This window comes from Leuresthes tenuis, unplaced genomic scaffold (genome assembly GCF_036924035.1).
Source record: "Leuresthes tenuis unplaced genomic scaffold, fLeuTen1.0.hap1 SCAF_1, whole genome shotgun sequence".
NCBI lineage: Eukaryota > Metazoa > Chordata > Actinopteri > Atheriniformes > Atherinopsidae > Leuresthes > Leuresthes tenuis.
This window is the reverse complement of record NW_027325355.1, coordinates 43,101,662-43,125,073: the sequence shown is the minus strand read 5'-3', so window position 1 is coordinate 43,125,073 and position 23,412 is coordinate 43,101,662. Positions and strand designations below refer to the sequence as shown.

Sequence of the window (23,412 nt, the reverse complement as noted above, 5' to 3'; positions counted from 1 at the left end):
GAAGATGTGCCCACTACAAGTCAGCCTTTCTCGGAAATGATCTGGTTGCATAGAGGAACCGTATGATTCCAGTACCTATATAATGCACATTTGTCAGAGACATTGTTGCTTACGGCCACACCACCCTGAACATGCCCGACCTCGTCTGATCTCGGAAGCCAAGGAGGGTTGGGCGTGGTTAGTACTTGGATGGAAGACCTCTTGGGAATACCAGGTGCTGTAAGCTTTTTCTCTTCTCTCGACCACCTGCATGTCTTTTGTTGCAACGTCTGATCACCCTGTGACACATGAGGAAGTTGGTCATTTTCAGCTGCTGCTGCTTTGTTGGCAGACACGAAGTGATCTGAGAGTCTCAGTTTCAGCTGCAGAGAATGATCACATGAGGGAAGAAGATTTGCCCACTACAAGTCTGCCTTTCTCGGCAATTATCTGGTTACATAGAGGAACCGTATGATTCCAGTACCTATATAATGCACATTTGTCACAGTTGTGGTTAATTACGGCCACACCACCCTGAAAATGCCTGACCACGTCTGATCTCGGAAGCCAAGCAGGGTTGGGCCTGGTTAGTACTTGGATGGGAGACCACTTGGGAATACCAGGTGCTGTAAATTTTTTCTCTTCTCTCTACCACCTGCTTGTCTTTTGTTGCAACGTCTGATCACCCTGTGACACATGAGGAAGTTGGTCATCTTCAGCTGCTGCTGCTTTGTTGGCAGACACAAAGTGATCTGAGAGTCTCAGTTTCAGCTGCAGAGAATAATCACGTCAGGGAAGAAGATGTGCCCAGTACACATCAGCCTTTCTCGGAAATTAACTGGTTGCATAGAGGAACCGTATGATTCCAGTACCTATATAATGCACATTTGTCAGAGACATTGTTGCTTACGGCCACACCACCCTGAACATGCCCGACCTCGTCTGATCTCGGTAGCTAAGGAGGGTTGGGCCTGGTTAGTACTTAAATGGGAGACTGCTTGGGAATACCAGGAGCTGTAAGCTTTTTGTCTTCTCTCGACCACCTGCATGTCTTTTGTTGCAACGTCTGATCACCCTGTGACACATGAGGAAGTTGGTCATCTTCAGCTGCTGCTGCTTCTTTGTTGGCAGACACGAAGTGATCTGAGAGTCTCAATTTCAGCTGCAGAGAATAATCACATCAGGGAAGAAGATGTGCCCACTACAAGTCAGCCTTTCTCGGCAATTATCTGGTTACATAGAGGAAGTGTATGATTCCAGTACCTATATAATGCACATTTGTCACAGATATTGTTGCTTACGGCCACACCACCCTGAATAAGCTCGACCTCATCTGATCTTGGAAGTCAAGCAGGTTTGGGCCTGGTTAGTACTTGGGTGGGAGACTGCTTGGGAATACCAGGTGCTGTAAGCTTTTTCTCTTCTCTCTACCACCTGCATGTCTTTTGTTGCAACGTCTGATCACCCTTTGACACATGAGGAAGTTGGTCATCTTCAGCTGCTGCTGCTTTGTTGGCAGACACAAAGTGATCTGAGAGTCTAATTTTCAGCTGGAGAGAATTATCACGTCAGGGAAGAAGATGTGCCCACTACATATCAGCCTTTCTCGGCAATTATCTGGTTACATAGAGGAAGTGTATGATTCCATTGCCTATATAATGCACATTTGTCACGGAGATTGTTACTTACGGCCAAACCACCCTGAATATGTCTGACCTTGTCTGATCTTGGAACCCAAGCAGGGTTGGACCTGGTTAGTACTTGAATGGGAGACCCCTTGGGAATGCCAGGTGCTTTAAGCTTTTTCTCTTCTCTCTACCACCTGCATGTATTTTGTTGCAAGGTCTGATCGCCCTGTGACACATGAGGAAGTTGGTCATCTTCAGCTGCTGCTGCTTTGTTGGCAGACACGAAGTGATCTGAGAGTCTCAATTTCAGCTGCAGAGAATAATCACGTCAGGGAAGAAGATGTGCCCACTACAAGTCAGCCTTTCTCGGCAATTATCTGGTTACATAGAGGAAGTGTATGATTCCAGTACCTATATAATGCACATTTGTCACAGTTATGGTTGCTTACGGCCACACCACCCTGAACATGCCCGACCTCGTCTGATCTCGGAAGCCAAGGAGGGTTGGGCCTGGTTAGTACTTAAATGGGAGACGGCTTGGGAATACCAGGTGCTGTAAGCTTTTTCTCTTCTCTCTACCACCTGCATGTCTTTTGTTGCAACGTCTGATCACCCTGTGACACATGAGGAAGTTGGTCATATTCAGCTGCTGCTGCTTTGTTGGCAGACACAAAGTGATCTGAGAGTCTCAGTTTCAGCTGCAGAGAATAATCACATCAGGGAAGAAGATGTGCCCACTACAAGTCAGCCTTTCTCGGCAATTATCTGGTTACATAGAGGAACCGTATGATTCCAGTACCTATATAATGCACATTTGTCACAGACCATGTTGCTTACGGCCACACCACCCTGAACATGCCCGACCTCGTCTGATCTCGGAAGCCAAGGAGGGTTGGGCTTGGTTAGTACTTAAATGGGAGACTGCTTGGGAATACCAGGTGCTGTAAGCTTTATCTCTTCTCTGGACCACCTGAATGTCTTTTGTGGCAACGTCTGATCCTCCTGTGACACATGAGGAAGTTGGTCATCTTCAGCTGCTGCTGCTTCTTTGTTGGCAGACACGAAGTGATCTGATAGTCTCAATTTCAGCTGCAGAGAATAATCACATCAGGGAAGAAGATGTGCCCACTACAAGTCAGCCTTTCTCGGCAATTATCTGGTTACATAGAGGAAGTGTATGATTCCAGTACCTATATAATGCACATTTGTCACAGATATTGTTGCTTACGGCCACACCACCCTGAATAAGCCCGACCTCGTCTGATCTTGGAAGTCAAGCAGGTTTGGGCCTGGTTAGTACTTGGATGGGAGACTGCTTGGGAATACCAGGTGCTGTAAGCTTTTTCTCTTCTCTCTACCACCTGCATGTCTTTTGTTGCAACGTCTGATCACCCTGTGACACATGAGGAAGTTGGTCATCTTCAGCTGCTGCTGCTTTGTTGGCAGACACAAAGTGATCTGAGAGTCTCATTTTCAGCTGGAGAGAATTATCACGTCAGGGAAGAAGATGTGCCCACTACATATCAGCCTTTCTCGGCAATTATCTGGTTACATAGAGGAAGTGTATGATTCCATTGCCTATATAATGCACATTTGTCACGGAGATTGTTACTTATGGCCAAACCACCCTGAATATGTCTGACCTTGTCTGATCTCGGAAGCCAAGGGGGGCTGGGCCTGGTTAGTACTTTGATGGGACACCGCTTGGGAATACCAGGTGCTGTAAGCTTTTTCTCTTCTCTCTACCACCTACATGTCTTTTGTTGCAATGTCTGATCGCCCTGTGACACATGAGGAAGTTGGTCATCTTCAGCTGCTGCTGCTTTGTTAGCAGACACGAAGTGATCTGAGAGTCTCAGTTTCAGCTGCAGAGAATAATAACATCAAGGAAGAAGATGTGCCCACAACAAGTTAGCCTTTCTCTGCAATTATCTGGTTACATAGAGGAACTGTATTATTCCAGTTCCTATATAATGCACATTTTTCACAGACATTGTTACTTACGGCCACACCACCCTGAATATGCCCGACCTCAACTGATCTCGGAACCCAAGCAGGGTTGGGCCTGGTTAGTACTTGAATGGGAGACCCCTTGGGAATGCCAGGTGCTGTAAGCTTTTTCTCTTCTCTCTACCACCTGCATGTATTTTGTTGCAAGGTCTGATCGCCCTCTGACACATGAGGAAGTTGGTCATCTTCAGCTGCTGCTGCTTTGTTGGCAGACACGAAGTGATCTGAGAGTCTCATTTTCAGCTGGAGAGAATAATCACGTCAGGGAAGAAGATGTGCCCACTATTTATCAGCCTTTCTCTGCAATTATCTGGTTATATAGAGGAAACGTATGATTCCAGTACCTATACAATTTACATTTGTCACAGACATTGTTGCTTACGGCCACACCACCCTGAATATGCCCGACCTCGTCTGATCTCGGAAGCCAAGCAGGGTTGTGCCTGGTTAGTACTTGGATGGGAGACTGCTTGGGATTATCAGGTGCTGTAAGCTTTTTCTCTTCTCTCAACCACCTGCATGTCTTTTGTTGCAACGTCTGATCACCCTGTGACACATGAGGAAGTTGGTCATCTTCATTTTCTGCTGCTTTGTTGGCAGACACGAAGTGATCTGAGAGTCTCAGTTTCAGCTGGAGAAAATTATCACGTCAGGGAACAAGATGTGCCCACTATATATCAGACTTTTTCGGCAATTATCTTGTTACATAGAGGAACCATATGATTCCATTGCCTATATAATGCACATTTGTCACAGAGATTGTTGCTTACGGCCAAACCACCCTGAATATGCCCAATCTCGTGTGATCTCAGAAGCCAAGGAGGGTTGGGCCTGGTTAGTACTTTGATGAGAGACCGCTTGGGAATACCAGGTGCTGTAAGCTTTTTCTCTTCTCTGGACCACCTGAATGTCTTTTGTTTCAACGTCTGACCACCCTGTGACACATGAGGAAGTTGGTCATCTTCAGCTGCTGCTGCTTTGTTGGCAGACATGAAGTGATCTGAGAGTCTCAGTTTCAGTTGCAGAGAATGATCACATCAGAGAAGATGATTTACCCGCTACACATCAGCCTTTCTCGGCAATTATCTGGTTGCATAGAGGAACCATATGATTCCAGTACCTATATAATGCACATTTGTCAGAGACATTGTTACTTACGGCCACACCACCCTGAATATGCCAGACCTTGACTGATCTCAGAACCCAAGCAGGGTTGTACCTGGTTAGTACTTGGATGGGAGACAGCTTGTGAATACCAGGTGCTGTAAGCTTTTTCTCTTCTCTCTACAACCTGCATGTCTTTTGTTGCAACGTCTGATCACCCTGTGACACATGAGGAAGTTGGTCATCTTCAGCTGCTGCTGCTTTGTTGATAGACACGAGGTGATCTGAGAGTCTCAGTTTCAGCTGAAGAGAATAATCACATCAAGGAGGAAGATGAACCCACTACAAGTCAGCCTTTTTCGGCAATTATCTGGTTACACAGAGGAAGTTTATGATTCCAGTACCTATATAATGCACATTTGTCACCGATATTGTTGCTTACGGCCACACCACCCTGAATAAGCCCGACCTCGTCTGATCTCGGAAGCCAAGCAGGGTTGGGCCTGGTTAGTACTTGAATGGTAGACCGCTTGGGAATACCAGGTGCTATAAGCTTTTTCTCTTCTCTCGACCACCTGCATGTCTTTTGTTGCAACGTCTGATCACCCTGTGACACATGAGGAAGTTGGTCATCTTCAGCTTCTGCTGCTTTGTTGGCAGACACGAAGTGATCTGAGAGTCTCAGTTTCAGCTGAAGAGAATGATCACATCAGAGAAGATGATATGCCCGCTACACATCAGCCTTTCTCGGCAATTATCTGGTTGCATAGAGGAATTGTATGATTCCAGTACCTATATAATGCACATTTGTCAGAGACATTGTTGCTTACGGCCACACCACCCTGAACATGCCCGACCTCGTCTGATCTCGGAAGCTAAGCAGGTTTGAGCCTGCTTAGTGCTTGGATGGGAGACTGCTTGGGAATACCAGGTGCTGTAAGCTTCTTCTCTTCTCTCTACCACCTGCATGTCTTTTGTTGCAACGTCTGATCACCCTGTGACACATGAGGAAGTTGGTCATCTTCAGCTGCTGCTGCTTTGTTGGCAGACACAAAGTGATCTGAGAGTCTCAGTTTCAGTTGCAGAGAATAATCACGTCAGGGAAGAAGATGTGCCCACTACAAGTCAGCCTTTCTCTGCAATTATCTGGTTACATAGAAGAAGTGTATGATTCCAGTACCTATATAATGCACATTTGTCACAGCTATTGTTGCTTACGGCCGCACCACCCTGAATATGCCTGACCTCGTCTGATCTTGGAAGAAAAGCAGGGTTGGGCCTGGTTAGTACTTGGATGGGAGACCACTTCGGAATACCAGGTGCTGTAAGCTTTTTCTCTTCTCTCTACCACCTGCATGTCTTTTGTTGCAACGTCTGATCACCCTGTGACACATGAGGAAGTTGGTCATCTTCAGCTGCTGCTGCTTTGTTGGCTGACACGAAGTGATCTGAGAGTCTCAGTTTCAGTTGCAGAGAATGATCACATCAGAGAAGATGATATGCCCGCTACACATCAGCCTTTCTCGGCAATTATCTGGTTGCATAGAGGAACCGTATGATTCCAGTACCTATATAATGCACATTTGTCAGAGACATTGTTGCTTACGGCCACACAACCCTGAACATGCCTGACCTCGTCTGATCTCGGAAGCCAAGCACAGTTTGGCCTGGTTTGTACTTGGATGGAAGACCTCTTGGGAATACGAGGTGCTGTAAGCTTTTTCTCTTCTCTGTACCACCTGCATGTCTTTTGTTGCAACGTCTGATCACCCTGTGACACATGAGGAAGTTGGTCATCTTCAGCTTCTGCTGCTTTGTTGGCAGACACAAAGTGATCTGAGAGTCTCAGTTTCAGCTCGAGAGAATAATCACGTCAGGGAAGAAGATGTGCCCACTACTTATCAGCTTTTCTTGGCAATTATCTGGTTACATAGAGGAACTGTATGATTCCAGTACCTATATAATGCACATTTGTCACAGTTATGCTTGCTTACGGCCACACCACCCTGAACATACCCGACCTCGTCTGATCTCGGAAGCCAAGGAGGGTTGGGCGTGGTTAATACTTGGATGGAAGACCTCTTGGGAATACCAGGTGCTGTAAGCTTTTTCTCTTCTCTCGACCACCTGCATGTCTTTTAGAAGATTTGCCCACTACAAGTCAGCCTTTCTCGGCAATTATCTGGTTACATAGAGGAACCGTATGATTCCAGTACCTATATAATGCACATTTGTCACAGACATAGTTGCTTACGGCCACACCACCCTGAACATGCCCGACCTCGTCTGATCTCGGTAGCCAAGGAGGGTTGGGCCTGGTTAGTACTTAAATGGGAGACCGCTTGGGAATACCAGGAGCTTTAAGCTTTTTGTCTTCTCTCGACCACCTGCATGTCTTTTGTTGCAACGTCTGATCACCCTGTGACACATGAGGAAGTTGGTCATCTTCAGCTGCTGCTGCTTTGTTGGCAGACACGAAGTGATCTGAGAGTCTCAGTTTCAGCTGCAGAGAATAATCACATCAGGGAAGAAGATTTGCCCATAACAAGTCAGCCTTTCTCTGCAATTATCTGGTTACATAGAGGAATTGTATGATTCCAGTACCTATATAATGCACATTTGTCACAGAAATTGTTCCTTACGGCCACACCACCCTGAATAAGCCCGACCTCGTCTGATCTCGGAAGCCAAGGAGGGTTGGGCCTGGTTAGTACTTTAATGGGAGACTGCTTGGGAATACCAGGTGCTGTAAGCGTTTTCTCTTCTCTCTACAACCTGCATGTCTTTTGTTGCAACGTCTGATCACCCTGTGACACATGAGGAAGTTGGTCATCTTCAGCTGCTGCTGCTTTGTTGGCAGACACAAAGTGATCTGAGAGTCTCAGTTTCAGTTGCAGAGAATGATCACATCAGAGAAGATGATTTGCCCGCTACACATCAGCCTTTCTCGGCAATTATCTGGTTGCATAGAGGAACCGTATGATTCCAGTACCTATATAATGCACATTTGTCAGAGACATTGTTGCTTACGGCCACACCACCCTGAATAAGCCCAACCTCGTCTGATCTCGGACACCAAGAAGGTTGTACCTGGTTAGTACTTGGATGGGAGACAGCTTGGGAATACCAGGTGCTGTAAGCTTTTTCTCTACCACCTGCATGTCTTTTGTTGCAACGTCTGATCATCCTGTGACACGTGAAGAAGTTGGTCATCTTCAGCTGCTGCTGCTTTGTTGATAGACACGAGGTGATCTGAGAGTCTCAGTTTCAGCTGAAGAGAATAATCACATCAAGGAGGAAGATGAACCCACTACAAGTCAGCCTTTTTCGGCAATTATCTGGTTACACAGAGGAAGTGTATGATTCCAGTACCTATATATTGCACATTTGTCACCGATATTGTTGCTTACGGCCACACCACCCTGAATAAGCCCGACCTCGTCTGATCTCGGAAGCCAAGCAGGGTTGGGCCTGGTTAGTACTTGAATGGTAGACCGCTTGGGAATACCAGGTGCCTTAAGCATTTTCTCTTCTCTCTACCACCTGCATGTCTTTTGTTGCAACGTCTGATCACCCTGTGACACATGAGGAAGTTGGTCATCTTCAGCTTCTGCTGCTTTGTTGGCAGACACGAAGTGATTTGAGAGTCTCAGTTTCAGCTGAAGAGAATGATCACATCAGAGAAGATGATATGCCCGCTACACATCAGCCTTTCTCGGCAATTATCTGGTTGCATAGAGGAATTGTATGATTCCAGTACCTATATAATGCACATTTGTCAGAGACATTGTTGCTTACGGCCACACCACCCTGAACATGCCCGACCTCGTCTGATCTCGGAAGCTAAGCAGGTTTGAGCCTGCTTAGTGCTTGGATGGGAGACTGCTTGGGAATACCAGGTGCTGTAAGCTTCTTCTCTTCTCTCTACCACCTGCATGTCTTTTGTTGCAACGTCTGATCACCCTGTGACACATGAGGAAGTTGGTCATCTTCAGCTGCTGCTGCTTTGTTGGCAGACACAAAGTGATCTGAGAGTCTCAGTTTCAGTTGCAGAGAATAATCACGTCAGGGAAGAAGATGTGCCCACTACAAGTCAGCCTTTCTCTGCAATTATCTGGTTACATAGAAGAAGTGTATGATTCCAGTACCTATATAATGCACATTTGTCACAGCTATTGTTGCTTACGGCCGCACCACCCTGAATATGCCTGACCTCGTCTGATCTTGGAAGAAAAGCAGGGTTGGGCCTGGTTAGTACTTGGATGGGAGACCACTTCGGAATACCAGGTGCTGTAAGCTTTTTCTCTTCTCTCTACCACCTGCATGTCTTTTGTTGCAACGTCTGATCACCCTGTGACACATGAGGAAGTTGGTCATCTTCAGCTGCTGCTGCTTTGTTGGCTGACACGAAGTGATCTGAGAGTCTCAGTTTCAGTTGCAGAGAATGATCACATCAGAGAAGATGATATGCCCGCTACACATCAGCCTTTCTCGGCAATTATCTGGTTGCATAGAGGAACCGTATGATTCCAGTACCTATATAATGCACATTTGTCAGAGACATTGTTGCTTACGGCCACACAACCCTGAACATGCCTGACCTCGTCTGATCTCGGAAGCCAAGCACAGTTTGGCCTGGTTTGTACTTGGATGGAAGACCTCTTGGGAATACGAGGTGCTGTAAGCTTTTTCTCTTCTCTGTACCACCTGCATGTCTTTTGTTGCAACGTCTGATCACCCTGTGACACATGAGGAAGTTGGTCATCTTCAGCTTCTGCTGCTTTGTTGGCAGACACAAAGTGATCTGAGAGTCTCAGTTTCAGCTCGAGAGAATAATCACGTCAGGGAAGAAGATGTGCCCACTACTTATCAGCTTTTCTTGGCAATTATCTGGTTACATAGAGGAACTGTATGATTCCAGTACCTATATAATGCACATTTGTCACAGTTATGCTTGCTTACGGCCACACCACCCTGAACATACCCGACCTCGTCTGATCTCGGAAGCCAAGGAGGGTTGGGCGTGGTTAATACTTGGATGGAAGACCTCTTGGGAATACCAGGTGCTGTAAGCTTTTTCTCTTCTCTCGACCACCTGCATGTCTTTTAGAAGATTTGCCCACTACAAGTCAGCCTTTCTCGGCAATTATCTGGTTACATAGAGGAACCGTATGATTCCAGTACCTATATAATGCACATTTGTCACAGACATAGTTGCTTACGGCCACACCACCCTGAACATGCCCGACCTCGTCTGATCTCGGTAGCCAAGGAGGGTTGGGCCTGGTTAGTACTTAAATGGGAGACCGCTTGGGAATACCAGGAGCTTTAAGCTTTTTGTCTTCTCTCGACCACCTGCATGTCTTTTGTTGCAACGTCTGATCACCCTGTGACACATGAGGAAGTTGGTCATCTTCAGCTGCTGCTGCTTTGTTGGCAGACACGAAGTGATCTGAGAGTCTCAGTTTCAGCTGCAGAGAATAATCACATCAGGGAAGAAGATGTGCCCATAACAAGTCAGCCTTTCTCTGCAATTATCTGGTTACATAGAGGAATTGTATGATTCCAGTACCTATATAATGCACATTTGTCACAGAAATTGTTCCTTACGGCCACACCACCCTGAATAAGCCCGACCTCGTCTGATCTCGGAAGCCAAGGAGGGTTGGGCCTGGTTAGTACTTTAATGGGAGACTGCTTGGGAATACCAGGTGCTGTAAGCGTTTTCTCTTCTCTCTACAACCTGCATGTCTTTTGTTGCAACGTCTGATCACCCTGTGACACATGAGGAAGTTGGTCATCTTCAGCTGCTGCTGCTTTGTTGGCAGACACAAAGTGATCTGAGAGTCTCAGTTTCAGTTGCAGAGAATGATCACATCAGAGAAGATGATTTGCCCGCTACACATCAGCCTTTCTCGGCAATTATCTGGTTGCATAGAGGAACCGTATGATTCCAGTACCTATATAATGCACATTTGTCAGAGACATTGTTGCTTACGGCCACACCACCCTGAATAAGCCCAACCTCGTCTGATCTCGGACACCAAGAAGGTTGTACCTGGTTAGTACTTGGATGGGAGACAGCTTGGGAATACCAGGTGCTGTAAGCTTTTTCTCTTCTCTCTACCACCTGCATGTCTTTTGTTGCAACGTCTGATCATCCTGTGACACGTGAAGAAGTTGGTCATCTTCAGCTGCTGCTGCTTTGTTGATAGACACGAGGTGATCTGAGAGTCTCAGTTTCAGCTGAAGAGAATAATCACATCAAGGAGGAAGATGAACCCACTACAAGTCAGCCTTTTTCGGCAATTATCTGGTTACACAGAGGAAGTGTATGATTCCAGTACCTATATATTGCACATTTGTCACCGATATTGTTGCTTACGGCCACACCACCCTGAATAAGCCCGACCTCGTCTGATCTCGGAAGCCAAGCAGGGTTGGGCCTGGTTAGTACTTGAATGGTAGACCGCTTGGGAATACCAGGTGCCTTAAGCTTTTTCTCTTCTCTCTACCACCTGCATGTCTTTTGTTGCAACGTCTGATCACCCTGTGACACATGAGGAAGTTGGTCATCTTCAGCTTCTGCTGCTTTGTTGGCAGACACGAAGTGATCTGAGAGTCTCATTTTCAGCTGAAGAGAATGATCACATCAGAGAAGATGATATGCCCGCTACACATCAGCCTTTCTCGGCAATTATCTGGTTGCATAGAGGAACCGTCTGATTCCACTACCTATATAATGCACATTTGTCAGAGACATTGTTGCTTACGGCCACACCACCCTGAACATGCCCGACCTCGTCTGATCTCGGAAGCCAAGCAGGGTTGAGCCTACTTAGTACTTGGATGGGAGACTGCTTGGGAATACCAGGTGCTGTAAGCTTCTTCTCTTCTCTCTACCACCTGCATGTCTTTTGTTGCAACGTCTGATCACCCTGTGACACATGAGGAAGTTGGTCATCTTCAGCAGCTGCTGCTTCTTTGTTGGCAGACACGAAGTGATCTGAGAGTCTCAGTTTCAGCTGCAGAGAATAATCACATCAGGGAAGAAGATGTGCCCACTACAAGTCAGCCTTTCTCTGCAATTATCTGGTTACATAGAAGAAGTGTATGATTCCAGTACCTATATAATGCACATTTGTCACAGCTATTGTTGCTTACGGCCGCACCACCCTGAATATGCCCGACCTCGTCTGATCTTGGAAGCCAAGGAGGGTTGGGCGTGGTTAGTACTTGGATGGAAGACCTCTTGGGAATACCAGGTACTGTAAGCGTTTTCTCTTCTCTCTACCACCTGCATGTCTTTTGTTGCAACGCCTGATCACCCTGTGACACATGAGGAAGTTGGTCATCTTCAGCTGCTGCTTCTTTGTTGGCAGACACGAAGTGATCTGAGAGTCTCAATTTCAGCTGCAGAAAATAATCACATCAGGGAAGAAGATGTGCCCACTACAAGTCAGCCTTTCTCGGCAATTATCTGGTTGCATAGAGGAACCGTATGATTCCAGTACCTATATAATGCACATTTGTCAGAGACATTGTTGCTTACGGCCACACAACCCTGAACATGCCCGACCTCGTCTGATCTCGGAAGCCAAGCACAGTTGGGCCTGGTTTGTACTTGGATGGAAGACCTCTTGGTCATCTTCAGCTACTGCTGCTTTGTTGGCAGACACGAAGTGATCTGAGAGTCTCAGTTTCAGTTGCAGAGAATGATCACATGAGGGAAGAAGATTTGCCCACTACAAGTCTGCCTTTCTCGGCAATTATCTGGTTACATAGAGGAACCGTATGATTCCAGTACCTATATAATGCACATTTGTCACAGACATTGTTGCTTACGGCCACACCACCCTGAACATCCCCGACCTCGTCTGATCTCGGTAGCCAAGGACGGTTGGGCCTGGTTAGTACTTAAATGGAAGACCGCTTGGGAATACCAGGAGCTGTAAGCTTTTTGTCTTCTCTCGACCACCTGCATGTCTTTTGTTGCAACGTCTGATCACCCTGTGACACATGAGGAAGTTGGTCATCTTCAGCTGCTGCTGCTTCTTTGTTGGCAGACACGAAGTGATCTGAGAGTCTCAATTTCAGCTGCAGAGAATAATCACATCAGGGAAGAAGATGTGCCCACTACAAGTCAGCCTTTCTCGGCAATTATCTGGTTACATAGAGGAAGTGTATGATTCCAGTACCTATATAATGCACATTTGTCACAGATATTGTTGCTTACGGCCACACCACCCTGAATAAGCCCGACCTCGTCTGATCTTGGAAGTCAAGCAGGTTTGGGCCTGGTTAGTACTTGGATGGGAGACTGCTTGGGAATACCAGGTGCTGTAAGCTTTTTCTCTTCTCTCTACCACCTGCATGTCTTTTGTTGCAACGTCTGATCACCCTTTGACACATGAGGAAGTTGGTCATCTTCAGCTGCTGCTGCTTTGTTGGCAGACACAAAGTGATCTGAGAGTCTCATTTTCAGCTGGAGAGAATTATCACGTCAGGGAAGAAGATGTGCCCACTACATATTAGCCTTTCTCGGCAATTATCTGGTTACATAGAGGAAGTGTATGATTCCATTGCCTATATAATGCACATTTGTCACGGAGATTGTTACTTACGGCCGCACCACCCTGAATATGCCCGACCTCGTCTGATCTTGGAAGCCAAGGAGGGTTGGGCGTGGTTAGTACTTGGATGGAAGACCTCTTGGGAATACCAGGTGCTGTAAGCTTTTTCTCTTCTCTCTACCACCTGCATGTCTTTTGTTGCAACGTCTGATCACCCTTTGACACATGAGGAAGTTGGTCATCTTCAGCTGCTGCTGCTTTGTTGGCAGACACAAAGTGATCTGAGAGTCTCAATTTTCAGCTGGAGAGAATTATCACGTCAGGGAAGAAGATGTGCCCACTACATATCAGCCTTTCTCGGCAATTATCTGGTTACATAGAGGAAGTGTATGATTCCATTGCCTATATAATGCACATTTGTCACGGAGATTCTTACTTACGGCCAAACCACCCTGAATATGTCTGACCTTGTCTGATCTTGGAACCCAAGCAGGGTTGGACCTGGTTAGTACTTGAATGGGAGACCCCTTGGGAATGCCAGGTGCTTTAAGCTTTTTCTCTTCTCTCTACCACCTGCATGTATTTTGTTGCAAGGTCTGATCGCCCTGTGACACATGAGGAAGTTGGTCATCTTCAGCTGCTGCTGCTTTGTTGGCAGACACGAAGTGATCTGAGAGTCTCAATTTCAGCTGCAGAGAATAATCACGTCAGGGAAGAAGATGTGCCCACTACAAGTAAGCCTTTCTCGGCAATTATCTGGTTACATAGAGGAAGTGTATGATTCCAGTACCTATATAATGCACATTTGTCACAGATATTGTTGCTTACGGCCACACCACCCTGAATAAGCCCGACCTCGTCTGATCTTGGAAGTCAAGCAGGTTTGGGCCTGGTTAGTACTTGGATGGGAGACTGTCTGGGAATACCAGGTGCTGTAAGCTTTTTCTCTTCTCTCTACCACCTGCATGTCTTTTGTTGCAACGTCTGATCACCCTTTGACACATGAGGAAGTTGGTCATCTTCAGCTTCTGCTGCTTTGTTGGCAGACACAAAGTGATCTGAGAGTCTAATTTTCAGCTGGAGAGAATTATCACGTCAGGGAAGAAGATGTGCCCACTACATATCAGCCTTTCTCGGCAATTATCTGGTTACATAGAGGAAGTGTATGATTCCAGTACCTATATATTGCACATTTGTCACCGATATTGTTGCTTACGGCCACACCACCCTGAATAAGCCCGACCTCGTCTGATCTCGGAAGCCAAGCAGGGTTGGGCCTGGTTAGTACTTGAATGGTAGACCGCTTGGGAATACCAGGTGCCTTAAGCTTTTTCTCTTCTCTCTACCACCTGCATGTCTTTTGTTGCAACGTCTGATCACCCTGTGACACATGAGGAAGTTGGTCATCTTCAGCTTCTGCTGCTTTGTTGGCAGACACGAAGTGATCTGAGAGTCTCAGTTTCAGCTGAAGAGAATGATCACATCAGAGAAGATGATATGCCCGCTACACATCAGCCTTTCTCGGCAATTATCTGGTTGCATAGAGGAACCGTATGATTCCACTACCTATATAATGCACATTTGTCAGAGACATTGTTGCTTACGGCCACACCACCCTGAACATGCCCGACCTCGTCTGATCTCGGAAGCCAAGCAGGGTTGAGCCTGCTTAGTACTTGGATGGGAGACTGCTTGGGAATACCAGGTGCTGTAAGCTTCTTCTCTTCTCTCTACCACCTGCATGTCTTTTGTTGCAACGTCTGATCATCCTGTGACACATGAGGAAGTTGGTCATCTTCAGCAGCTGCTGCTTCTTTGTTGGCAGACACGAAGTGATCTGAGAGTCTCAGTTTCAGCTGCAGAGAATAATCACATCAGGGAAGAAGATGTGCCCACTACAAGTCAGCCTTTCTCTGCAATTATCTGGTTACATAGAAGAAGTGTATGATTCCAGTACCTATATAATGCACATTTGTCACAGCTTTTGTTGCTTACGGCCGCACCACCCTGAATATGCCCGACCTCGTCTGATCTTGGAAGCCAAGGAGGGTTGGGCGTGGTTAGTACTTGGATGGAAGACCTCTTGGGAATACCAGGTACTGTAAGCGTTTTCTCTTCTCTCTACCACCTGCATGTCTTTTGTTGCAACGCCTGATCACCCTGTGACACATGAGGAAGTTGGTCATCTTCAGCTGCTGCTTCTTTGTTGGCAGACACGAAGTGATCTGAGAGTCTCAATTTCAGCTGCAGAGAATGATCACATCAGGGAAGAAGATGTGCCCACTACAAGTCAGCCTTTCTCGGCAATTATCTGGTTGCATAGAGGAACCGTATGATTCCAGTACCTATATAATGCACATTTGTCAGAGACATTGTTGCTTACGGCCACACAACCCTGAACATGCCCGACCTCGTCTGATCTCGGAAGCCAAGCACAGTACGGCCTGGTTTGTACTTGGATGGAAGACCTCTTGGTCATCTTCAGCTACTGCTGCTTTGTTGGCAGACACGAAGTGATCTGAGAGTCTCAGTTTCAGTTGCAGAGAATGATCACATGAGGGAAGAAGATTTGCCCACTACAAGTCTGCCTTTCTCGGCAATTATCTGGTTACATAGAGGAACCGTATGATTCCAGTACCTATATAATGCACATTTGTCACAGACATTGTTGCTTACGGCCACACCACCCTGAACATGCCCGACCTCGTCTGATCTCGGTAGCCAAGGACGGTTGGGCCTGGTTAGTACTTAAATGGGAGACCGCTTGGGAATACCAGGAGCTGTAAGCTTTTTGTCTTCTCTCGACCACCTGCATGTCTTTTGTTGCAACGTCTGATCACCCTTTGACACATGAGGAAGTTGGTCATCTTCAGCTGCTGCTGCTTTGTTGGCAGACACAAAGTGATCTGAGAGTCTCAATTTTCAGCTGGAGAGAATTATCACGTCAGGGAAGAAGATGTGCCCACTACATATCAGCCTTTCTCGGCAATTATCTGGTTACATAGAGGAAGTGTATGATTCCATTGCCTATATAATGCACATTTGTCACGGAGATTGTTACTTACGGCCAAACCACCCTGAATATGTCTGACCTTGTCTGATCTTGGAACCCAAGCAGGGTTGGACCTGGTTAGTACTTGAATGGGAGACCCCTTGGGAATGCCAGGTGCTTTAAGCTTTTTCTCTTCTCTCTACCACCTGCATGTATTTTGTTGCAAGGTCTGATCGCCCTGTGACACATGAGGAAGTTGGTCATCTTCAGCTGCTGCTGCTTTGTTGGCAGACACGAAGTGATCTGAGAGTCTCAATTTCAGCTGCAGAGAATAATCACGTCAGGGAAGAAGATGTGCCCACTACAAGTCAGCCTTTCTCGGCAATTATCTGGTTACATAGAGGAAGTGTATGATTCCAGTACCTATATAATGCACATTTGTCACAGATATTGTTGCTTACGGCCACACCACCCTGAATAAGCCCGACCTCGTCTGATCTTGGAAGTCAAGCAGGTTTGGGCCTGGTTAGTACTTGGATGGGAGACTGTCTGGGAATACCAGGTGCTGTAAGCTTTTTCTCTTCTCTCTACCACCTGCATGTCTTTTGTTGCAACGTCTGATCACCCTTTGACACATGAGGAAGTTGGTCATCTTCAGCTGCTGCTGCTTTGTTGGCAGACACAAAGTGATCTGAGAGTCTAATTTTCAGCTGGAGAGAATTATCACGTCAGGGAAGAAGATGTGCCCACTACATATCAGCCTTTCTCGGCAATTATCTGGTTACATAGAGGAAGTGTATGATTCCAGTACCTATATATTGCACATTTGTCACCGATATTATTGCTTACGGCCACACCACCCTGAATAAGCCCGACCTCGTCTGATCTCGGAAGCCAAGCAGGGTTGGGCCTGGTTAGTACTTGAATGGTAGACCGCTTGGGAATACCAGGTGCCTTAAGCTTTTTCTCTTCTCTCTACCACCTGCATGTCTTTTGTTGCAACGTCTGATCACCCTGTGACACATGAGGAAGTTGGTCATCTTCAGCTTCTGCTGCTTTGTTGGCAGACACGAAGTGATCTGAGAGTCTCAGTTTCAGCTGAAGAGAATGATCACATCAGAGAAGATGATATGCCCGCTACACATCAGCCTTTCTCGGCAATTATCTGGTTGCATAGAGGAACCGTATGATTCCACTACCTATATAATGCACATTTGTCAGAGACATTGTTGCTTACGGCCACACCACCCTGAACATGCCCGACCTCGTCTGATCTCGGAAGCCAAGCAGGGTTGAGCCTGCTTAGTACTTGGATTGGAGACTGCTTGGGAATACCAGGTGCTGTAAGCTTCTTCTCTTCTCTCTACCACCTGCATGTCTTTTGTTGCAACGTCTGATCATCCTGTGACACATGAGGAAGTTGGTCATCTTCAGCAGCTGCTGCTGCTTTGTTGGCAGACACGAAGTGATCTGAGAGTCTCAGTTTCAGCTGCAGAGAATAATCACATCAGGGAAGAAGATGTGCCCACTACAAGTCAGCCTTTCTCTGCAAATATCTGGTTACATAGAAGAAGTGTATGATTCCAGTACCTATATAATGCACATTTGTCACAGCTTTTGTTGCTTACGGCCGCACCACCCTGAATATGCCCGACCTCGTCTGATCTTGGAAGCCAAGGAGGGTTGGGCGTGGTTAGTACTTGGATGGAAGACCTCTTGGGAATACCAGGTACTGTAAGCGTTTTCTCTTCTCTCTACCACCTGCATGTCTTTTGTTGCAACGCCTGATCACCCTGTGACACATGAGGAAGTTGGTCATCTTCAGCTGCTGCTTCTTTGTTGGCAGACACGAAGTGATCTGAGAGTCTCAATTTCAGCTGCAGAGAATGATCACATCAGGGAAGAAGATGTGCCCACTACAAGTCAGCCTTTCTCGGCAATTATCTGGTTGCATAGAGGAACCGTATGATTCCAGTACCTATATAATGCACATTTGTCAGAGACATTGTTGCTTACGGCCACACAACCCTGAACATGCCCGACCTCGTCTGATCTCGGAAGCCAAGCACAGTACGGCCTGGTTTGTACTTGGATGGAAGACCTCTTGGTCATCTTCAGCTACTGCTGCTTTGTTGGCAGACACGAAGTGATCTGAGAGTCTCAGTTTCAGTTGCAGAGAATGATCACATGAGGGAAGAAGATTTGCCCACTACAAGTCTGCCTTTCTCGGCAATTATCTGGTTACATAGAGGAACCGTATGATTCCAGTACCTATATAATGCACATTTGTCACAGACATTGTTGCTTACGGCCACACCACCCTGAATAAGCACGATCTCGGAAGCCAAGCAGGTTTGGGCCTGGTTAGTACTTGGAAGGTAGACTGCCTGGGAATACCAGGTGCTTTAAGCTTTTTCTCTTCTCTCTACCACCTGCATGTCTTTTGTTGCAACGTCTGATCACCCTGTGACACATGAGGAAGTTGGTCATCTTCAGCTGCTGCTGCTTTGTTGGCAGACACGAAGTGATCTGAGAGTCTCAGTTTCAGCTGCAGAGAATAATCACGTCAGGGAAGAAGATGTGCCCACTACAAGTCAGCTTTTCTCTGCAATTATCTGGTTACATAGAGGAACCGTATGATTCCAGTACCTATATAATGCACATTTGTCACAGACATTGTTGCTTACGGCCACACCACCCTGAACATGCCCGACCTCGTCTTATCTCGGAAGCCAAGGAGGGTTGGGCCTGGTTAGTACTTAAATGGGAGACCGCTTGGGAATACCAGGAGCTGTAAGCTTTTTGTCTTCTCTCGACCACCTGCATGTCTTTTGTTGCAACGTCTGATCCCCCTGTGACACATGAGGAAGTTGGTCATCTTCAGCTGCTGCTGCTTTGTTGGCAGACACGAAGTGATCTGAGAGTCTCAGTTTCAGCTGCAGAGAATAATCACATCAGGGAAGAAGATGTGCCCATAACAAGTCAGCCTTTCTCTGCAATTATCTGGTTACATAGAGGAATTGTATGATTCCAGTACCTATATAATGCACATTTGTCACAGAAATTGTTCCTTACGGCCATACCACCCTGAATAAGCCCGACCTCGTCTGATCTCGGAAGCCAAGGAGGGTTGGGCCTGGTTAGTACTTTAATGGGAGACTGCTTGGGAATACCAGGTGCTGTAAGCATTTTCTCTTCTCTCTACAACCTGCATGTCTTTTGTTGCAACGTCTGATCACCCTGTGACACATGAGAAAGTTGGCCATCTTCAGCTGCTGCTGCTTTGTTGGAAGACACGAAGTGATCTGAGAGTCTCAGTTTCAGCTGAAGAGAATAATCACGTCAGGGAAGAAGATGTGCCCACTACACATCAGCCTTTCTCAGCAATTATCTGGTTACATAGAGGAACCGTATGATTCCTGTACTTATATAATGCACATTTGTCAGACACATTGTTTCTTACGGCCACACTACCCTGAACATGCCCGACCTTGTCTGATCTCGGAAGCCAAGCAGGGTTGAGCCTGCTTAGTACTTGGATGGGAGACAGCTTGGGAATACCAGGTGCTGTAAGCTTTTTCTCTTCTCTCTACCACCTGCATGTCTTTTGTTGCAACGTCTGATCACCCTGTGACACGTGAAGAAGTTGGTCATCTTCAGCTGCTGCTGCTTTGTTGGCAGACACGAAGTGATCTGAGAGTCTCAGTTTCAGCTGGAGAGAATAATCACATCAGGGAAGAAGATATGCCCACTACACATCAGCCTTTCTCGGCAATTATCTGGTTACATAGAGGAACTGTATGATTCCAGTACCAATATAATGCACATTTGTCACAGACTTTGTTGCTTACGGCCACACCACCCTCAACATATCCGACCTTGTCCGATCACGGAAGCCAAGCACGGTTGGGCCTGGTTAGTACTTAGATGGGAGACTGCTTTGGAATACCAGGTGCTGTAAGCTTTTTCTCTTCTCTCTACCACCTGCATGTCTTTTGTTGCAACGTCTGATCACCCTGTGACACATGAGGAAGTTGGTCATCTTCAGCTTCTGCTGCTTTGTTGGCAGACACAAAGTGATCTGAGAGTCTCATTTTCAGCTGGAGAGAATTATCACGTCAGGGAACAAGATGTGCCCACTACACATCAGCCTTTCTCGGCAATTATCTGGTTACATAGAGGAACCGTATGACTCCATTACCTATATAATGCACATTTGTCACAGAAATTGTCGCTTACGGCCACACCACCCTGAATATGCCCGACCTCGTCTGATCTCGGAAGCAAAGCAGGGTTGGGGCTGGTTAGTACTTGGATGGGAGACCGCTTGGGAATACGAGGTGCTGTAAGCTTCTTCTCTTCTCTCTACCACCTGCATGTCTTTTGTTGCAACGTCTGATCACCCTGTGACACATGAGGAAGTTGGTCATCTTCAGTTACTGCTGCTGCTTTGTTGGCAGACACAAAGTGATCTGAGAGTCTCAGTTTCAGTTGCAGAGAATGATCACATCAGAGAAGATGATTTGCGCGCTACACATCAGCCTTTCTCAGCAATTATCTGGTTGCATAGAGGAACCGTATGATTCCAGTACCTATATAATGCACATTTGTCAGAGACATTGTTGCTTACGGCCACACCACCCTGAATAAGCCCGACCTCGTCTGATCTCGGACGCCAAACAGGGTTGTACCTGGTTAGTACTTGGATGGGAGACAGCTTGGGAACACCAGGTGCTGTAAGCTTTTTCTCTTCTCTCTACCACCTGCATGTCTTTTGTTGCAACGTCTGATCACCCTGTGACACATGAGGAAGTTGGTCATCTTCAGCTGCTGCTGCTTTGTTGGCAGACACAAAGTGATCTGAGAGTCTCAGTTTCAGCTCGAGAGAATAATCACGTCAGGGAAGAAGATGTGCCCACTACTTATCAGCTTTTCTCGGCAATTATCTGGTTACATAGAGGAACCGTATGATTCCAGTACCTATATAATGCACATTTGTCAGAGACATTGTTGCTTACGGCCACACCACCCTGAACATGCCCGACCTCGTCTGATCTCGGACGCCAAACAGGGTTGTACCTGGTTAGTACTTGGATGGGAGACCTCTTGGGAACACCAGGTGCTGTAAGCTTTTTCTCTTCTCTCTACCACCTGCATGTCTTTTGTTGCAACGTCTGATCACCCTGTGACACATGAGGAAGTTGGTCATCTTCAGCTGCTGCTGCTTTGTTGGTAGACACGAAGTGATCTGAGAGTCTCAGTTTCAGCTGCAGAGAATAATCACATGAGGGAAGAAGATTTGCCCACTACAAGTCAGCCTTTCTCGGCAATTATCTGGTTACATAGAGGAACCGTATGATTCCAGTACCTATATAATGCACATTTGTCACAGACATTGTTGCTTACGGCCACACCACCCTGAACATGCCCGACCTCGTCTGATCTCGGTAGCCAAGGAGGGTTGGGCCTGGTTAGTACTTTAATGGGAGACTGCTTGGGAATACCAGGTGCTGTAAGCGTTTTCTCTTCTCTCTACAACCTGCATGTCTTTTGTTGCAACGTCTGATCACCCTGTGACACACGAGGAAGTTGGCCATCTTCAGCTGCTGCTGCTTTGTTGGAAGACACGAAGTGATCTGAGAGTCTCAGTTTCAACTGAAGAGAATAATGACGTCAGGGAAGAAGATGTGCCGACTACACATCAGCCTTTCTCAGCAATTATCTGGTTACATAGAGGAACCGTATGATTCCTGTAGTTATATAATGCACATTTGTCAGACACATTGTTGCTTACGGCCACACCACCCTGAACATGCCCGACCTCGTCTGATCTCGGAAGCCAAGCAGGGTTGAGCCTCCTTAGTACTTGGATGGAAGACCTCTTGGGAATACCAGGTGCTGTAAGCTTTTTCTCTTCTCTCGACCACCTGCATGTCTTTTGTTGCAACGTCTGATCACCCTGTGACACATGAGGAAGTTGGTCATCTTCAGCTGCTGCTGCTTTGTTGGCTGACACAAAGTGATCTGAGAGTCTCAGTTTCAGTTGCAGAGAATGATCACATCAGAGAAGATGATTTGCCCGCTACACATCAGCCTTTCTCGGCAATTATCTGGTTGCATAGAGGAACCGTATGATTCCAGTACCTATATAATGCACATTTGTCACAGTTATGGTTGCTTACGGCCACACCACCCTGAATATGCCCAACCTCATCTGATCTCAGAAGCCAAGGAGGTTTGGGCCTGGTTAGTACTTGGATGGTAGACATTCTGGGAATACCAGGTGCTGTAAGCTTTTTCTCTTCTCTCTACCACCTGCATGTCTTTTGTTGCAACGTCTGATCACCCTGTGACACATGAGGAAGTTGGTCATCTTCAGCTGCTGCTGCTTTGTTGGCTGACACAAAGTGATCTGAGAGTCTCAGTTTCAGTTGCAGAGAATGATCACATCAGAGAAGATGATTTGCCCGCTACACATCAGCCTTTCTCGGCAATTATCTGGTTGCATAGAGGAACCGTATGATTCCAGTACCTATATAATGCACATTTGTCAGAGACATTGTTGCTTACGGCCACACCACCCTGAATAAGCCCGACCTCGTCTGATCTCGGACGCCAAACAGGGTTGTACCTGGTTAGTACTTGGATGGGAGACAGCTTGGGAACACCAGGTGCTGTAAGCTTTTTCTCTTCTCTCAACCACCTGCATGTCTTTTGTTGCAACGTCTGATCACCCTGTGACACATGAGGAAGTTGGTCATCTTCAGCTTCTGCTGCTTTGTTGGCAGACACGAAGTGATCTGAGAGTCTCAGTTTCAGCTGCAGAGAATGATCACATGAGGGAAGAAGATGTGCCCACTACAAGTCAGCCTTTCTCGGCAATTATCTGGTTACATAGAGGAACCGTATGATTCCAGTACCTATATAATGCACATTTGTCACAGACATTGTTGCTTACGGCCACACCACCCTGAACATGCCCGACCTCGTCTGATCTCGGTAGCCAAGGAGGGTTGGGCCTGGTTAGTACTTTAATGGGAGACTGCTTGGGAATACCAGGTGCTGTAAGCGTTTTCTCTTCTCTCTACAACCTGCATGTCTTTTGTTGCAACGTCTGATCACCCTG

The 23,412-nt window shown here is 46.7% G+C and overlaps 1 non-coding gene and 54 pseudogenes across 1 annotated transcript; all 55 read left to right on the top strand.

Annotated features, from left to right (window-relative positions):
- Window positions 1-107: 107 nt before the first annotated feature.
- LOC140305539 (5S ribosomal RNA) lies at window positions 108-226 on the top strand (annotated as a pseudogene).
- A 269-nt stretch (window positions 227-495) lies between these two features.
- On the top strand, window positions 496-614 carry LOC140296917 (5S ribosomal RNA). The gene has a single exon (XR_011913010.1). It is a non-coding gene; the product is annotated as a 5S ribosomal RNA (ribosomal RNA).
- Window positions 615-883: 269 nt separating this feature from the next.
- On the top strand, window positions 884-1,002 carry LOC140311332 (5S ribosomal RNA; annotated as a pseudogene).
- A 272-nt stretch (window positions 1,003-1,274) lies between these two features.
- Window positions 1,275-1,393, top strand: LOC140309604 (5S ribosomal RNA; annotated as a pseudogene).
- Window positions 1,394-1,662: 269 nt separating this feature from the next.
- On the top strand, window positions 1,663-1,781 carry LOC140297132 (5S ribosomal RNA; annotated as a pseudogene).
- A 269-nt stretch (window positions 1,782-2,050) lies between these two features.
- Window positions 2,051-2,169, top strand: LOC140312804 (5S ribosomal RNA; annotated as a pseudogene).
- Window positions 2,170-2,438: 269 nt separating this feature from the next.
- On the top strand, window positions 2,439-2,557 carry LOC140310058 (5S ribosomal RNA; annotated as a pseudogene).
- A 272-nt stretch (window positions 2,558-2,829) lies between these two features.
- Window positions 2,830-2,948, top strand: LOC140298169 (5S ribosomal RNA; annotated as a pseudogene).
- A 269-nt stretch (window positions 2,949-3,217) lies between these two features.
- LOC140295156 (5S ribosomal RNA) lies at window positions 3,218-3,336 on the top strand (annotated as a pseudogene).
- A 269-nt stretch (window positions 3,337-3,605) lies between these two features.
- On the top strand, window positions 3,606-3,724 carry LOC140299243 (5S ribosomal RNA; annotated as a pseudogene).
- A 269-nt stretch (window positions 3,725-3,993) lies between these two features.
- Window positions 3,994-4,112, top strand: LOC140272328 (5S ribosomal RNA; annotated as a pseudogene).
- Window positions 4,113-4,381: 269 nt separating this feature from the next.
- Window positions 4,382-4,500, top strand: LOC140290796 (5S ribosomal RNA; annotated as a pseudogene).
- Window positions 4,501-5,157: 657 nt separating this feature from the next.
- Window positions 5,158-5,276, top strand: LOC140300079 (5S ribosomal RNA; annotated as a pseudogene).
- Window positions 5,277-5,545: 269 nt separating this feature from the next.
- Window positions 5,546-5,664, top strand: LOC140289344 (5S ribosomal RNA; annotated as a pseudogene).
- A 269-nt stretch (window positions 5,665-5,933) lies between these two features.
- Window positions 5,934-6,052, top strand: LOC140305007 (5S ribosomal RNA; annotated as a pseudogene).
- A 269-nt stretch (window positions 6,053-6,321) lies between these two features.
- LOC140292852 (5S ribosomal RNA) lies at window positions 6,322-6,440 on the top strand (annotated as a pseudogene).
- A 269-nt stretch (window positions 6,441-6,709) lies between these two features.
- On the top strand, window positions 6,710-6,828 carry LOC140268892 (5S ribosomal RNA; annotated as a pseudogene).
- A 141-nt stretch (window positions 6,829-6,969) lies between these two features.
- On the top strand, window positions 6,970-7,088 carry LOC140288981 (5S ribosomal RNA; annotated as a pseudogene).
- Window positions 7,089-7,357: 269 nt separating this feature from the next.
- LOC140288571 (5S ribosomal RNA) lies at window positions 7,358-7,476 on the top strand (annotated as a pseudogene).
- A 649-nt stretch (window positions 7,477-8,125) lies between these two features.
- Window positions 8,126-8,244, top strand: LOC140302489 (5S ribosomal RNA; annotated as a pseudogene).
- Window positions 8,245-8,513: 269 nt separating this feature from the next.
- On the top strand, window positions 8,514-8,632 carry LOC140289343 (5S ribosomal RNA; annotated as a pseudogene).
- A 269-nt stretch (window positions 8,633-8,901) lies between these two features.
- Window positions 8,902-9,020, top strand: LOC140304999 (5S ribosomal RNA; annotated as a pseudogene).
- Window positions 9,021-9,289: 269 nt separating this feature from the next.
- LOC140292851 (5S ribosomal RNA) lies at window positions 9,290-9,408 on the top strand (annotated as a pseudogene).
- A 269-nt stretch (window positions 9,409-9,677) lies between these two features.
- LOC140268885 (5S ribosomal RNA) lies at window positions 9,678-9,796 on the top strand (annotated as a pseudogene).
- A 141-nt stretch (window positions 9,797-9,937) lies between these two features.
- Window positions 9,938-10,056, top strand: LOC140288980 (5S ribosomal RNA; annotated as a pseudogene).
- A 269-nt stretch (window positions 10,057-10,325) lies between these two features.
- Window positions 10,326-10,444, top strand: LOC140288570 (5S ribosomal RNA; annotated as a pseudogene).
- Window positions 10,445-11,100: 656 nt separating this feature from the next.
- On the top strand, window positions 11,101-11,219 carry LOC140300993 (5S ribosomal RNA; annotated as a pseudogene).
- A 269-nt stretch (window positions 11,220-11,488) lies between these two features.
- Window positions 11,489-11,607, top strand: LOC140273275 (5S ribosomal RNA; annotated as a pseudogene).
- Window positions 11,608-11,879: 272 nt separating this feature from the next.
- Window positions 11,880-11,998, top strand: LOC140294112 (5S ribosomal RNA; annotated as a pseudogene).
- Window positions 11,999-12,560: 562 nt separating this feature from the next.
- Window positions 12,561-12,679, top strand: LOC140291741 (5S ribosomal RNA; annotated as a pseudogene).
- Window positions 12,680-12,951: 272 nt separating this feature from the next.
- On the top strand, window positions 12,952-13,070 carry LOC140298158 (5S ribosomal RNA; annotated as a pseudogene).
- A 269-nt stretch (window positions 13,071-13,339) lies between these two features.
- LOC140292684 (5S ribosomal RNA) lies at window positions 13,340-13,458 on the top strand (annotated as a pseudogene).
- A 270-nt stretch (window positions 13,459-13,728) lies between these two features.
- On the top strand, window positions 13,729-13,847 carry LOC140297131 (5S ribosomal RNA; annotated as a pseudogene).
- Window positions 13,848-14,116: 269 nt separating this feature from the next.
- LOC140301700 (5S ribosomal RNA) lies at window positions 14,117-14,235 on the top strand (annotated as a pseudogene).
- Window positions 14,236-14,504: 269 nt separating this feature from the next.
- Window positions 14,505-14,623, top strand: LOC140300992 (5S ribosomal RNA; annotated as a pseudogene).
- Window positions 14,624-14,892: 269 nt separating this feature from the next.
- Window positions 14,893-15,011, top strand: LOC140300349 (5S ribosomal RNA; annotated as a pseudogene).
- A 272-nt stretch (window positions 15,012-15,283) lies between these two features.
- LOC140294110 (5S ribosomal RNA) lies at window positions 15,284-15,402 on the top strand (annotated as a pseudogene).
- A 562-nt stretch (window positions 15,403-15,964) lies between these two features.
- On the top strand, window positions 15,965-16,083 carry LOC140280427 (5S ribosomal RNA; annotated as a pseudogene).
- Window positions 16,084-16,353: 270 nt separating this feature from the next.
- LOC140297130 (5S ribosomal RNA) lies at window positions 16,354-16,472 on the top strand (annotated as a pseudogene).
- A 269-nt stretch (window positions 16,473-16,741) lies between these two features.
- On the top strand, window positions 16,742-16,860 carry LOC140301693 (5S ribosomal RNA; annotated as a pseudogene).
- A 269-nt stretch (window positions 16,861-17,129) lies between these two features.
- LOC140300991 (5S ribosomal RNA) lies at window positions 17,130-17,248 on the top strand (annotated as a pseudogene).
- Window positions 17,249-17,517: 269 nt separating this feature from the next.
- Window positions 17,518-17,636, top strand: LOC140315626 (5S ribosomal RNA; annotated as a pseudogene).
- A 272-nt stretch (window positions 17,637-17,908) lies between these two features.
- On the top strand, window positions 17,909-18,027 carry LOC140294108 (5S ribosomal RNA; annotated as a pseudogene).
- Window positions 18,028-18,967: 940 nt separating this feature from the next.
- LOC140288913 (5S ribosomal RNA) lies at window positions 18,968-19,086 on the top strand (annotated as a pseudogene).
- Window positions 19,087-19,355: 269 nt separating this feature from the next.
- Window positions 19,356-19,474, top strand: LOC140318333 (5S ribosomal RNA; annotated as a pseudogene).
- Window positions 19,475-19,743: 269 nt separating this feature from the next.
- On the top strand, window positions 19,744-19,862 carry LOC140294929 (5S ribosomal RNA; annotated as a pseudogene).
- A 269-nt stretch (window positions 19,863-20,131) lies between these two features.
- On the top strand, window positions 20,132-20,250 carry LOC140295508 (5S ribosomal RNA; annotated as a pseudogene).
- A 269-nt stretch (window positions 20,251-20,519) lies between these two features.
- LOC140300954 (5S ribosomal RNA) lies at window positions 20,520-20,638 on the top strand (annotated as a pseudogene).
- A 272-nt stretch (window positions 20,639-20,910) lies between these two features.
- On the top strand, window positions 20,911-21,029 carry LOC140292587 (5S ribosomal RNA; annotated as a pseudogene).
- Window positions 21,030-21,298: 269 nt separating this feature from the next.
- LOC140304077 (5S ribosomal RNA) lies at window positions 21,299-21,417 on the top strand (annotated as a pseudogene).
- Window positions 21,418-21,686: 269 nt separating this feature from the next.
- LOC140315394 (5S ribosomal RNA) lies at window positions 21,687-21,805 on the top strand (annotated as a pseudogene).
- Window positions 21,806-22,074: 269 nt separating this feature from the next.
- LOC140287787 (5S ribosomal RNA) lies at window positions 22,075-22,193 on the top strand (annotated as a pseudogene).
- A 269-nt stretch (window positions 22,194-22,462) lies between these two features.
- LOC140296358 (5S ribosomal RNA) lies at window positions 22,463-22,581 on the top strand (annotated as a pseudogene).
- A 269-nt stretch (window positions 22,582-22,850) lies between these two features.
- On the top strand, window positions 22,851-22,969 carry LOC140292586 (5S ribosomal RNA; annotated as a pseudogene).
- A 269-nt stretch (window positions 22,970-23,238) lies between these two features.
- Window positions 23,239-23,357, top strand: LOC140315382 (5S ribosomal RNA; annotated as a pseudogene).
- Window positions 23,358-23,412: the final 55 nt, after the last annotated feature.